Source organism: Lissotriton vulgaris, chromosome 10 (assembly GCF_964263255.1).
Source record: "Lissotriton vulgaris chromosome 10, aLisVul1.2, whole genome shotgun sequence".
In the NCBI taxonomy this organism is placed as follows: domain Eukaryota; kingdom Metazoa; phylum Chordata; class Amphibia; order Caudata; family Salamandridae; genus Lissotriton; species Lissotriton vulgaris.
This window is the reverse complement of record NC_141698.1, coordinates 1,106,474,156-1,106,488,135: the sequence shown is the minus strand read 5'-3', so window position 1 is coordinate 1,106,488,135 and position 13,980 is coordinate 1,106,474,156.

Sequence of the window (13,980 nt, the reverse complement as noted above, 5' to 3'; positions counted from 1 at the left end):
ATGACAGTGTAGATGAAACTCCATTGAGGAAGAGTCCAAGAAAAAGGGCTTGGAGAGTGGAACATACCACCACAGAGCCTTAGACAAAAAGATTTTGTGAAGGAGATAATTGGCCTAAAGGAAATGATGGTCTGAGATTTAAACTGGTTAACAAAGAAAGACAACGAGAATAACAAGTTAATGAAATAACCAGTCAAAGAGAAGCATTGGGAAAGAAAATAGAAGTTGTACAAAGGCCAAAGAGAGTGGGAAGACCAAATCAGCAGTATAAATCACCTGAGTGGACCTATATAATACTACCTCCAAGTGAGGAAGTAAACAGCAGTCAAGAGAATTTGAGTTACCCAAAGACAAATGGAAAAAGTGAGTAAAAGGCTGAACCAGGAAGACAATTGGTAATTGTTCAAAAGTAAAATTTTAAAATTTCAGAAGAAGGAAAGGATAGAAGGGCAATTGAAAGTAGAAAGAAACATTTTTGTAAGTAACATAAGGTCGAAGAAATCCGGTTAGAAAACAAAAGCTTGTAAAGACACTAGGTCGAAGAAAAACTTGTTAGAAGCATTAGAACTTATTGGGGACATAAGGTCGAAGAAAACTTGTTAGCAAAACTCGCTGTGTAAAAAAAAAAAAAAAAAAGGTTACTAATGACCATAAAACGAAATGTTCTATTTTTAGAAAATGGTGTAGAATGTGCTTGTTTTGTACTGGATTGTTAATACTGATATGGATAAGTTTAGCTATTGTTATTAATGAAAGCTCAAATGAAGAAAATGTCAAATCAAAATCAAATAAGCAGCATGTATATAAGCCATAATTGCATCAAGATAGCTCTATAAGTGACTTAACGAAAAACACTTTTTCAAGATTGTTAACTGAATATGTTAGAACAATGGATGCTAGTGACTGCTATGTATGTGTAAAGGTGCCTGCATCTGTTTCTGAGGGGGTGACCTACCATCATCTCCCACTTAGATATGGAGTAACATGTAGTGTGATTGCAAGCTTGTTTTATCAAACAGGCAAATTAGAGTATCATTATTCCAATTCAGATGAAGTATTTGCAAAATTGAAAATAGATAGTGCATTAAATAAGAAAAGACCTGCTACAGTTATGGGAGAATATTTTTTATAAGTAGATGAATTGAGTCATGACTATGCATTCAAAAACAATTTAACTTGTAAGATGAGAGCAGAAGAAAAGGCGTTTTTAAACATGGTTGAAGAAAGGAGAATTGCTTATAAACGTAAAGAGAAAATGAACCATAAAACTCAAAATATTGGACATTTAATGATGAAAATATTGATGTAAGAAATGTGAATGTAGCAATAATTATAGACACTCCATTGTTAGGGACATTTTGCATTAGGAGGACAATACCATGTATGACAACTATTTTGTGGGAGCAAGTCAATGTAAAGATACTTATCGCATCCTAGGGGGATGGGATTTAAAGGTGGGAATGATCCTGTTTTTCCTGGAGTATATTTTATATGTGGAAACAAAGCTTATTATAGGTTACCCGCCCATTGGTATGGGACATGTTATGTGGGTTTGGTCTTTCCTAAAATTTTCCATGTAGATAGAGGAACAAATGGAATTCATGAGATAGGTAAACCTTTAAGTCGTAGAAAAAGAGAGAGTGTTATGGAAATAATAGGTGATATTTTTGAAGCACTGATACCAGCAGTGGAAATATCTTTCAATGCAAATCGAATTCGGAGATTGTCAACGATAGTAGATCGCTTGTCAACAGATACAGCTGGTGGATTCCTAATGGTAAACACTGAAATGATTGCTATGAGAACTATGGTAATGCAAAATCGTCTTGCACTTAATATCATATTAGCAAAAGAAGGAGGAGTTTGTGGAATTTTGAAGGTACATCATTGCTGTATATACATTCCAGATAAAAGTCAAAACATTGAAAAGTATATTACAAATATTATGGAATTGCATAGAGAAATTGAACCACTGGAGGTTGATGGTATCCTTGAACGACATGGTAAAAGATTAACAGCAATTAAACATTGGTTTCAAGAAATAGGTAGTTATGTTATAGGTAAAATACTAATTCCAGTAACAGTAATAGTATTAGTCATTTTGATGATAAGGTTATGTTGCATATATAGAAAAAGCATGAATGTTAGAAAGTCATTAAAGAAAATGATTCAGAAAAGACGAGAAAGAGAAAGAGAAAAAGGTGATAGAAGAGTTTCAAGAGAAAGTCTTTAAAGAGAGAAGAGAAAAGGATACTAAAGTGTAGAAATACTAATCAGAAGAATTTGGAACATGTTTTAGGAATATTAAAAATTGCAAATTTTTGGGTGGTATTTGGACATAAATCCCCAAAGGGGTGAGTTGATGGAGCAAGGTGGTGAAACAAAATTTTGCGTACCCCTTGTGAAATCATACTCCAATAACAGTAACTCGTATTAATGAAACATCGTGCATGTATAACCAACGTAGAATAGGAAATGCACCTACGCAAATACACGTGGGAAATTAATCTTGCTTGTGTTGCAATCATAATCAACTAATTATGTGATTTCGTCATGTCCTAAACTAATAAGCAGCTTTCAATTAATGGAATGCGGCATAAATGTGCTTTTGTGTATGTGTCTTTGTATAAAAACGTGAAGATAAAGAAAGTATATTGCGCTTAAATGTAGCTATTTGCTAGGTACTAATTGGGAAAATCTTAGTAAGGGGGGAGGTAAACAGAAGGGTTAAACGATTTAAATTAATGTTTGTTTGTGTTTGTTTCTATGATAGTTCCCATTTCTGAGTCGTGAGGCCTAAGAGAGAAAATGGAGTCACTTGATTATTGTGGCCACAAAAGAACTGCGCATGTGTGAGAACTGAATGCGAACAGCTTGAGCCTGGACTGAATAAGGTTCAAGGTCGATTTGGACTGGAAGTGCAGATGGCTGCCAAGTGATGAGCACAGTGGTACAGAACGTGGGAAACATGTAGAACGTTGAGAATAGAGAACCGGACTAGGCTGGACATTAAATAAAACAATAGGCCCATCTGAAAAATTGCGGACGGAAGGAATCTTGAATTTCAATGACAAGATGATGCTCATCCACCCCAAAATTGTCCAATCAGAACTCACATTTAAGTCAAAAGATACACTTTTAGTTAGATAGGGCTAGTGAAAAAGGTATAAAAAGTGCTGATTTTACTGAAGGGTATCGCTTCCTTCAATTTCCTCTCGAGATGCTGCAGGATTGCAGATTTTTCCTTAGATGTAAGAAACCTGCCTAACTCTGTTTTTCTTTTACAGGGAAATGCACTTTATCTGAGAGTCTAGTTAGGGATGTTAGGAGAATACGTAAATGTTTTGGGAACTATCTGTCTTTTGCTAATATCTGATCTATTAAATAATGAAAAATGTCTATTCATGGATTCCCTTGAATACATTATTTGACTGTTTTAAATCTGAATCCTTATATTCTAAATGTCAAATTTTCTGAAATAAAATAAATAAAGTGATTAATATTAGACATGCTGAATTTGCTATTAATAAAAAGTAGATAAATAGAGAATCAAGCTGGTCTTGAGATTTCCTACGCCTAATTTTCTTACTAGCAGATCTATAGATCTCAATGGTGGTGTGTCTAATAAAATGTCGTATTTTATGAAACCATGCTAAACACATATAAACTGCAGGTGTAAATAGTATAAATAGGCAATTTAGTTTTAGGCACTCCACTATGATACCGCAGCTTTTCCTTGAAATTCACCGATCCATGGAGTAAAGTGTAATTGGTTAAAATTGATTCGCAGTGATATGGGCCCCACTGTATGAGAGTATGTTAGAAATTATACTTCAGGGAGAGGTGGCATGTCTTTGGAAATCATTTCCGGAGGAGCGTTGCATCAGTGGCCCGCAGAACTAGGCACCGCACCGATACCCACTGACCACGCACGCAACCTGTGATTCATCCTGGACTCCTCTCTCACGATGACCAAGCAAGTCAATGCCATCTCATCTTCATGCTTCAACACCCTGCGCATGCTCCGTAAGATCTTCCGGTGGATCCCTACCGAAACTAGAAAGACGGTCACCCAGGTCCTCGTCACCAGCTGACTTGACTACGGGAACGCCCTATACGCAGGATCCACAATCAAACTCCAGAAAAGACTCCAACACATACAGAAAGCATCCGCACGACTCATCCACGACATCCCCCACCACAGTCACATATCGACCCACCTGAGAGACCTGCACTGGCTCCCTGACAGCAAAAGGATCACGTTCAGGCTCCTCACCCACGCACACCAAGCGCTCCACAACATAGGCCCTGAATACCTCAACAACCGCCTCACGTTCTGCACTCCAACTCGCAAACTCCGCTCCACCAGCCTCGCCCTCGCTACCGTCCCACGAATCCGCAGAAGTGGAAAACCCTCCCCGCCCACCTACGTCTGACCCAGGACCACCTAACATTCAGGAAACACCTCAAGACCTGGCTCTTCGAGCAGTACGGCACCTCCCCCCCACCCCAGCGCCTTGAGACCCTCACAGGTGAGTAGCACGCTTTACAAGTGGACTGATTGATTGATTGATTGATGTGCTGCCACTGCCCTCCATTTAGCATGATGTTCCACTCCTCCTGCCCTCCATTGCCCAATTCTATGCCCCATCATTTACCTCCTGCTTAGCCTCTGTGCTTAGCTTGCTGCCCCTATTCCCCTTCCCCCTGCCCTCCGATGTCTGTGTGCATGCCCCTGCTCCACCCTTTTTGCCCACCATGTTCCATGGACCTGCCACTCCTATCTACTCTGAGTGTTCTGTTGAGCTGCCACTCCCTTCTAACCTGCCTAGCATTGTCAGATGACTGTAACTTGTCCCTGCCACCTCCACCCTGCCTGTCCGCGTTCCATGTCCCCTTCCTCCTGTCCTCCATGGTCCATTTTATTAACACATCCTTCTGCCCTCCCTGGTCTGTTGTGCTGCAACTGCTCCTCCTGCCTGCCCCATGTGGTCTGTTGTGGGGCCCCTTCCCCTGAACTCTCTTGTCTGTGCCCAGGTCCTGACCCTCCCTTCTATCCTCCATGGTCCTTTGTGCATGCCCCTGCACCCTCCTTTTTGCCCATCATAGCCATTGTGCTGCCACTAATCCTTCTGCCTGCCATGCAAGGTTGTCTGTGCTGCCACTGCCCCTCCCACCCTCCCTGTGTGGTCAGCTCTCTGCCTCTGACCCCTTTCCACCTTCCCACCTTCCCTCCATGGTCTGTGTGTATGCCATTATAGTCTCACTGTTATTCTCCATGGTGTGTCTTGCTTCTAGTGCCCATCCTGCCTGACCTCCATGGTCATCTTGCTGCTCCTGCCCCCTTGCCCCCAACCCTCTGTTTCCATGTGCAGACCCCTATTTCCTCCCTCCTGGCTTGTCTGTTCCATTGTAATGCCCATGGTCCATCCCTCCTGCCCTTTATGGTCTTTTATGCTGCAGCTTTCTCTCCTGTCTGTCCATTATGGTCAGCTAGCTACCATTGCCTCTTTCCCCTCTGTTCTCTGATGTCCATGTGCATGGTCCTGTCCCCTCCCTATTGCTTTCTATGGATTGTTGTGCTGCACTCCCGTACTGCATGCCCTGTGTGGTGAATTGCGCTGCTTCAAACCCTGATGCCTGCCCTGTAGGGTCAGTTTGGTGCACCTCTCCATTTCCCTCCTGTCCTCAGTTATCCGAGTCCATGTCCCTACTACAATTCCTCCTGTCTTCCATGATCAAATGTACCATACTTGCTAACATTTTGAACTTGGTAAGAGGGAGATTTTGAAAAAAAACTTGGGTATTGATTTTCCCCTTTGACTTACATTGCAAAAGAGGAGATTGTAGAGAGGAGACAGATCAAATAAAGGCCATTTGGGCTTAAAAACATTGGACGTTTCCTGGCTGAATCGGAAATGTTGGCATGTATGTTTGTACTACCACTGCCTCTTCCTCCTGCCCACAATGGTCTATTATATTGCCACAGCCTCTCTTGCCAGGCCTGTATTGTTGGTGTGTCGCCCCTGCCCCCCTTTCCACTGCCCTCCATAGTCTGTTGCGCTGCCACTGCCCTTCCTGCCTGGCCAGTGTGGTCAAATTGGTGCCTCTGCACCCTCCTACCTGCCTTCAATTTTCAGAGTTCGTGCCCCTGGCCTCTGCCTCTCAACAGTATCCTACTCAACAACTAGATTGCTAACATTCTATATTTATTACAAAAATGTGGAACGCCTGACGTCATCTTGATGTAATCAAAACTGTAATACCCAGAGCATTTCCTTTAGAAATTACATATATGAGAGGGTCTTATTTGCATCAGAAATTATGGTTAGTGCTTTAAAAAACAAAAATGAGGAAATATTTTCTGAGTTTTCAAATAGCAACATAGCACTTTTAAATTATATGTTATCTTTATGTTTTTTATCCAGTTGACCACTTGATTAAATGTTTCGCTTAGGGGAGAGGATGTGGTGTTACTTCCAGAGATGCAGACTTTGCAGCTGGGGAACCAGGTTGGAGTTTCTGCTTCAGCTCGACATTCTGTGATTCTGGTCAAATCACTTAATCTACCCATGTCTACAACCAAAATAGATTTGTTCTTGTGTAATGTAACCAATGCTCATGTAAAGCACTCCAATACCTGACAAGTCTGCACTATATAAAACTGCAAAACCACAAAAAATAAAAAGTGTTTTGCACAGTTCTGTCATTGGGCTACATGTGGGCTACATCTGGGTGATATTTGGGCTACATTTGGGCTCTTTCGTCTCTAGTGGCCATCTTGGGAGATTAATTTGTTATAAAGTTTCCTAATTTCCTCATTTACTGCAGTCTCCCCAGTAGGCAATGCTTTCAGTTTTTTACTTTGATTTCATCAAGAAGGCATTCAGATATGTCACACATTTGCCATAAATTCTGACTGTTAGCACTCTAGTTGCTCATTAGATCACTGTAGTAAAGCTACTGCTCACCACATAAGTCTGCTGCTGGTATTAAAAGTGCATGTTTCAATCTGCATGTCAGAATTTTTTAATGAAATAGAAGAGGATTTGAGAAATCTTTCTTCAGCACTAATCATAATTTCTATGGCAAAATGAACCCCCTCATTGTGTTCCTTTTTAAATTAAATGTTTTAAGTGTTACCAGTTTATTCCAATAAAGATGGCTTCAGGTGTGCCATACTTTTGTCATAAGTAAGACAGTAAGCGCTCTAGTTGTTCTTAAGAACACTCTGGGGGATTCTGCCATTGAGCTATACGTGGGTTACATCTGGATGACATTTGTGCTACATTTGGGCTCTTTTGTCTCCTAGGCCATCTTGGGAGACTTATTTGTTATGAAGCTTCCTATTTTCCTCATTTACTGCATTCTCCTCAGTAGAAAATACTTTCAGTTTTTGACTTTGGTTTCCATCAAGAAGGCACACAGTTTCCATAAATTCTGAATGTTAGCACTCTAGTTGCTCATTAGATCACTGTGGTAAACCTACTGCTTACCAGGGAAGTCTGCTGCTGGTATTCAAAGTGCATGTTTCAGTCTGCATGTCAGAATTTTTTAATGAAATAGAAGTGGATTTGAGAAGTCAAAATGTGCCCTAATTTTTCTTTCTGCAGCACTACTCATAATTTCATTGGCAAAATGAACCCCCTCATTTTTTTCCTTTGCAAATTAAATGTTTTAAGTGTTACCACTTTATTCCAATCAGGATGGCTTCAGGTGTGCCATACTTTTGTCATAAGTAAGACTGTTAGCACTCTAGTTGTTCTTTAGAACACTCTGGGACATTCTGTCATTGGGCTATACTTGGGCTACATCTGGGTGATATTTGTGCTACATTTAGGCTCTTTTGTTTCTGGTGGCCATCTTGGGAGACTTATTTGTTATGAAGTTTCCTAATTTCCTCATTTACTACAGTCTCCTCAGTAGGAAATACTTTCAGTTTTTTACTTTCATTCCATCCAGAAGGCATTCAGATGTGTCACACATTTGCCATAAATTCAGACTGTGTGCACTCTAGTTGCTTATTAGATCACTGTAGTAAAGCTACTGCTCACCAGGGAAGTCTGCTGCTGGTATTGAAAGTGCATGTTTCAGTCTGCATGTCAGAATTGTTTAATGAAATAGAAGAGGATTTGAGAAGTCACTCAAAATGTCCCCTATTTTTTCTTTCTGCAGCACAAACAATAATTTTTATGGCAAAATGAACCCCCTCATTTTGTTAGTTTTTAAATTAACTGTTTTAAGAGTTACCACTTTATTCCAATCAAGATGTCTTCAGGTGTGCAATACGTTTGTCATAAGTAGAACTGTTATCACTCTAATTGTTCTTTAGAACACTCTGGGAATCTGCAGTAGAACACAAATGAATCAACTGACAGTCTCTGCCCTTGTTGGATGCACATGTTTTACTGAGAATGTCAGACTTCATTCTCACATGACTGAGTAAGATAATGTGAATTTACAGAAAATAACCTCTCAGTTTAGCTTATAGATCACCTTCCAAACCTCTGTGGGAAAATCATGAGAAAACTGTTTTCTCTCAAACATGATTCATGATATCCCAGCAAAAAGCTTTTTCACATGGTAAAATCACCTTAGAACACACCACAATTCCTAAAATGAGTATGGTACCATCAATAAATGATTTATAATATAACTACAATCGTAAAACCTTCTATTAACTGCAAGGCTTTTTCATGAAGTGCTACCATGTATATTGGTCCAAAGATGGCTGCCAACACTTCTTGGATGAAGTGCTGACAGCCAATCAGATCTCACGATGAGATGTGTGGTTAGGCTCCTCCCAGATATATATATTTATTTTTCCATTAATATTTTAAAAACTACTGAATGGATTCACACCATTTAACAAAAAGAGTTCTTTCTGAAATAAGGGCTACCTTTTGGCCAAATTTGGTGTAATTCTGTTCAGCAGTTCAGGCTGTGACTGTGTCTAAAGTTTCCTACGGAAAATAATATGGAGAAAACACGTCTTGGGACCCCCTTTTTTTCTCATCCCCCGCTTTCCGAATCACCCCAAAACTTTCAGGATAGGAGTTGACTGGAGCACCCCACGAGTTTTGAAAATTTCGCAAAGATTCGTCATTCGGCGCCAAAGTTATAGGGAAGAGAATGTTGCAGTTTTCCTATGGTAACTAGGTCCTAACTATACCTACCTACTGGCAACCGCCAGTAGGTAATATATATATATATCTTTTTGCAATTGTGCAGATATTTATATTTCGCAAGCCATCATCCAGCCGCCCTGAAATACAGGATACCGTATGGGGAATTACTGAGGGCTCTCCGTAATTGCAGCACCGACATTGACTTTCTCAGTGAGCAACAAGCCATGATAGCACGGTTCAGAAATAGGGAGTTCAAAGAAGAGACCCTGGAAAATGCCTAAGAGAATGTGAAGGCAAAATCACAACATGACCTTTTGTTTAAAGCATCTGCCACTGCCACAAAAAAGAAAGAGCAAAATCCCAACAGACCAAGCCACCCCAGAATGATAACACACTTTAGCAGAGGAGCTTGGGCTTTGGAGAAGTTGATAAAAAAACACTGGAATCTACTAGTAGCAGATCACATAATAGGGGATCTAGTGAGGGATAGACCACAGGTTTCCTATCGGCGGGCTAGGTCTACACGTGGCAGACAGAAGGAAGTAACACTATCACAGTGGTTGAAACCACCGAATGGTTTTACCACATGTGGCAGCTTCAAGGCAGACCGCAATGGCAAAAATTGCAAGGAATACTATTCAGGCACCAAGCAAAAACGGCTGATAAAACATGTAATCAATTGTAACAGTTGTAACAGTGATTACACTGTCTAGGTACTTGAATGCCCATGTGGCCTCCAGTACGTCGGCAGCAGTAAGCTCACGTTAAAGTTGAGGATTCTGCAACATCTACGCGCCATCACAAATTGTGATTACAACTATCCAGTGGCGCGTCATTACACTGACTATCACAACAGGAATAACAGCAGCTTACGCTTAGAAAGAATACCAAAAAACATAAGAGGCGGGGACAGAGAGAAGAAATTGAGGATTCTCGAATCCAGGTTTATCCTGGACTTAGACTGTAAGATGCCGAAAGGGCTCAATAGTGGGGAAGAGCTCGCAACACACATAGGCCTGCAATAAATTGCCAGTACTCTCATTGACAGTTAGTACCCTGTAACAAACTTCTCAACGTCTTGCTGAGATTTAAAAAATGTAATTGATTATTCTCACTTTTAATTAGGATAAGGGATGTAATGTACATATAGGTTATTTTGTTGTGTTTAACTTTTTACAATTGGAAAATGTATGAGCCATAACCGCAATTGTGGAGTCTCATTTAGGGGTCACATGGACTTCTGTTTCTCACATTCTTTCATAGTACATACCTTTCCACCTTAAACACCTACACACACTTATATTATTGACTACATTCACTTACACTATCCCATCACACCAATTCCCCCTATACCCAGCTCTACAATAAGGAAACGACCTGAGCTTCAAGATGATTAAAATAATCCCTGATACTGGTGTCATATCTGCCTCCTAACAGTATGAAATGTAAGAGCTGAGTGCAGTGCATAATATGAATGGGCAATATTATTGACACTGTAGTAAGACATTGTAGGACATGCAATTATCAATGGATAGGAATTGAGTCTTATTGAAGTTTTGTTCGCTTTATATGCATTAGTGTTGCTCTAAATAATTGCCTGGCCAAACCTTTCAAGTTTTATTGTATTTTATTTTACTTACCGTGTTTTCTGTGGCAAATTTTGTATTTATTTGTGAATATGATCAATGGTCACTTTGTAATGTAAAGAGTTTATGAATTCGACGCATAGTATTTTTCCTATGTTCATACACCATGGCGATGTATTTCTATGGGCAATGGAAGTTCAGGAAGTCACTTGACAAAGGCAAACGCCGAAATGCGTTGTCCTTAGATACTAGTGCACAATAAAGTTTTGTGCTGTTTCCTGGTGTGCTGTCGCCAGTAGGTATATATAGTTAGGATTTTTTCCCTATGGGATTTTTGAAAATTCTATGTCTAATAACTTTAGCGTTTGTGGATGGAATCGGCTGAAATTTTCAGGAAAATGGCACATTTTGTTTCTGAGCAGCCCCTAAAAATTTGGGGGTTGTTCGTCAAGGGGGGGCCGAGAAAAAAGGGGGATCCCAAAACGCGTTTTTAACATTGAGTTTTCCATAGAGCGGTTGGCCTCACTTTTAGCTCGAACGGCTGAATGGATTTGCACGAAACTTGGCAAAATTGTAGGGACTGTTAGCCCGATGTGCCTTTGCTAGGTCTCAATATATGTGCTCCAGTGGATTTTGAGAAATTAACGTTCAAATAAATATATATATCTGTGACAGCGCTCCGGTTCGCGTACTTGACGCGTAACGGAACTTCGCGAAGCGAAGCTGATTGGCTCTCCGGTGTCTGTCAACATTCTAAACAGTCCGGAGCGGCCGCCATCTTGTCTCTCGGTAGGATCGAGAGACAAGAGGAGGCCAAAACGAAGGGGGAAATGACCATAAGGAGGCATAGTAGATCCTCCCTGACCCCCTAGGTTTGAAGAGGAGGTTTTAAAAGGGCCCCGCGGGGCAAAAAAAAAAAAAAATTTATTTTTTTGCGTGGGAAGCTACCGGTTCGCACACAGGAAAGCGGTCCGGGGAGCGTACTATGAGGAAAAAAGAATGATTGACTTTTAACTTATTGTATGTTTATTGATTGTTTGTTTTGTTGTTTTTTTTTTAAATTTATTTATTTTGGTTGTACTTCATGAATTACATATAACAATGAATAATGTCTCAAACAATTTTTAATTATTAAATAAAAATGTATTGGTCAGAATTTTCATAGTTCAATAAAACTTCCAGCATTACTTCATCTGGAATCTCCTCAAACATGCATGTTTCTATGTCTTGTAAGCATTCAATAAATTGTTCATCAAAAGACTGATCCATAAAATCTTCATTTAAAATCTCTTCAGATGTAATGTCGAAGAAAACATTGATATTTTCGTGCTCCCCTTCCATTTTTTTGCTGTAAATTGCATAAAAAAATAATTATATTAGAAGAGTTAGGGCACTGTTGGGTTTAAGTTCAGACAGGTAGTTCTGTTTTTTTAACAGTGAAGTTAAAGTAAGTAAATTCATAATTATAGCAGAGAAGTGTAAGTCAATCAATAAATATAACAGAGGAGCCTATCTGTAGCTATAACTATAGCAGGGGGACAGTAAATAATTATCAAAAAACGTTTTTACAAATTAATTTAAAGTGCCCCTTACAAATTATCAATTTACTTTACAGGGAGGTGAAAATGTTCTTGAAATGTAGTTCAGGAAGTAGTATTGAAAATGGCCGTGTTTCCCTCTCTTTCTTTATATATATTCAGGTACATAACCAATCAAATGTCAGGTAAAAAAAATGAAAATGAAAGTAACATTTTCATTGGTTGTCAATTCCAACACTTCAGATGTGTTTTGTGAAGTAATTTACCTCAGGGTATTTAGAGAGGTCTACAGGCTAAATGGCTAAATGTAATTCCAAACAAATTTATGAAAATGGTAGGGATTGGTATGTAGTATGAGCTAATCTATATTTGGTGAAAGTGTTTCCAGTCGTTTTTCTGTATATTACTTTCCCACCTTTTTTAAAGGAGCGCTTCCCGGGGAGCGTCCCGGTTCGCGAACCAGCAGCGTTATGGGAGTCCACCATTTTGTGTTTCAGTCGAATTAAGATACAAGATGGAGGGCAAATAATGTTGAGAATGGGTAGAAGGGGGCACGGTAGACGTATCTTGACCCCCTAGGTTTTCTTAGGGTGGCTGAGGAGGCCCATATGTGCGGGAAAAAAAACATTTTTTTTATAAATTTCGCGCGGTTAGCTTCTGGTTCGCGTACCGGGTAGCGCTCCGGGGAGCGTAGTTTGTTGAAAATTAGTGAAAAAAGTTAGAGTAAAATAATAATTGTGAGTGATCAGATGTAGGGTAGCTCTGAGAAGAGCTTTTGGGTTTATGGTACATTTAGGTACTTATAAGTAGGTACCAATGCACAGTCTTAAATTCAAAATGAAAATTCTGTTGCCTTCATCTGAGAAGTGAACTCCATCTCCTCTGTAGATATCTTGCATGCAGTAACGCAAGTTATTGTTGTACATGGAGCCCATTCCATGGTCTCTCATGTAAGCTGAAACAGATTTGTTTACATGCTTCCTCGACTTCTCAATTTGTGGACAAAATTGGTCCGACCACCTCCATTTCTGTCTTTGGCATATATTTGAATATACCAAGGCAGTTTGAGGAAAAAGTGCCATTAATTGCTCAAAGGTGTCCTTTAAAAGCATTTCCAGACCTACCCCAGTCAAAGTGCCCAAATCATTACCTCCACAGTGCACAATTAACAGGTCAGGTTTTGGCAAATGCATAAAGGTTTTCACCAATGGTATCAATTGGTGACATTTTAATCCTCTGTGGCCAAACCAGTTAATTTCCGCATCTTGTAAATTGAGGTTAGGTAAATTTCTGGTCTCAGCATACCTTTGAGCCCAGTAGATGTAACTCTGTCCAACAATCCAGACAGTAAACATGGTGAGAGAAGTTTCTGCTGCAGTCAGATGAAGTGTGGTAATGAAATGGCAGATGAAACAGTAAGAGTTTGTAAAGAAAAAAAAACTGTGGAGTTTCAGTGCTAATGATTCACTAGCAGATATTGGTGGATTTCCATTTCTGAAAACAGAAAGTTAGGGTGCATGGATGTGTTCTTTGAAAGATGTAATTTGAATGGTCAAGGAAAAAACATTTAATGAAAGATTGCACTGGATACGCAGGTGCACTGAGAGTACAGAGTTCAATTGAAACATTGTTGTGTGAACTTGCAAACATCAGAGGTCTTTCAGGAGGTGGTTGCTATGCAAAAAAGGCAGAGAGGGCAGAGGGGGGAAGGGTTTTGATTTGAAAAAA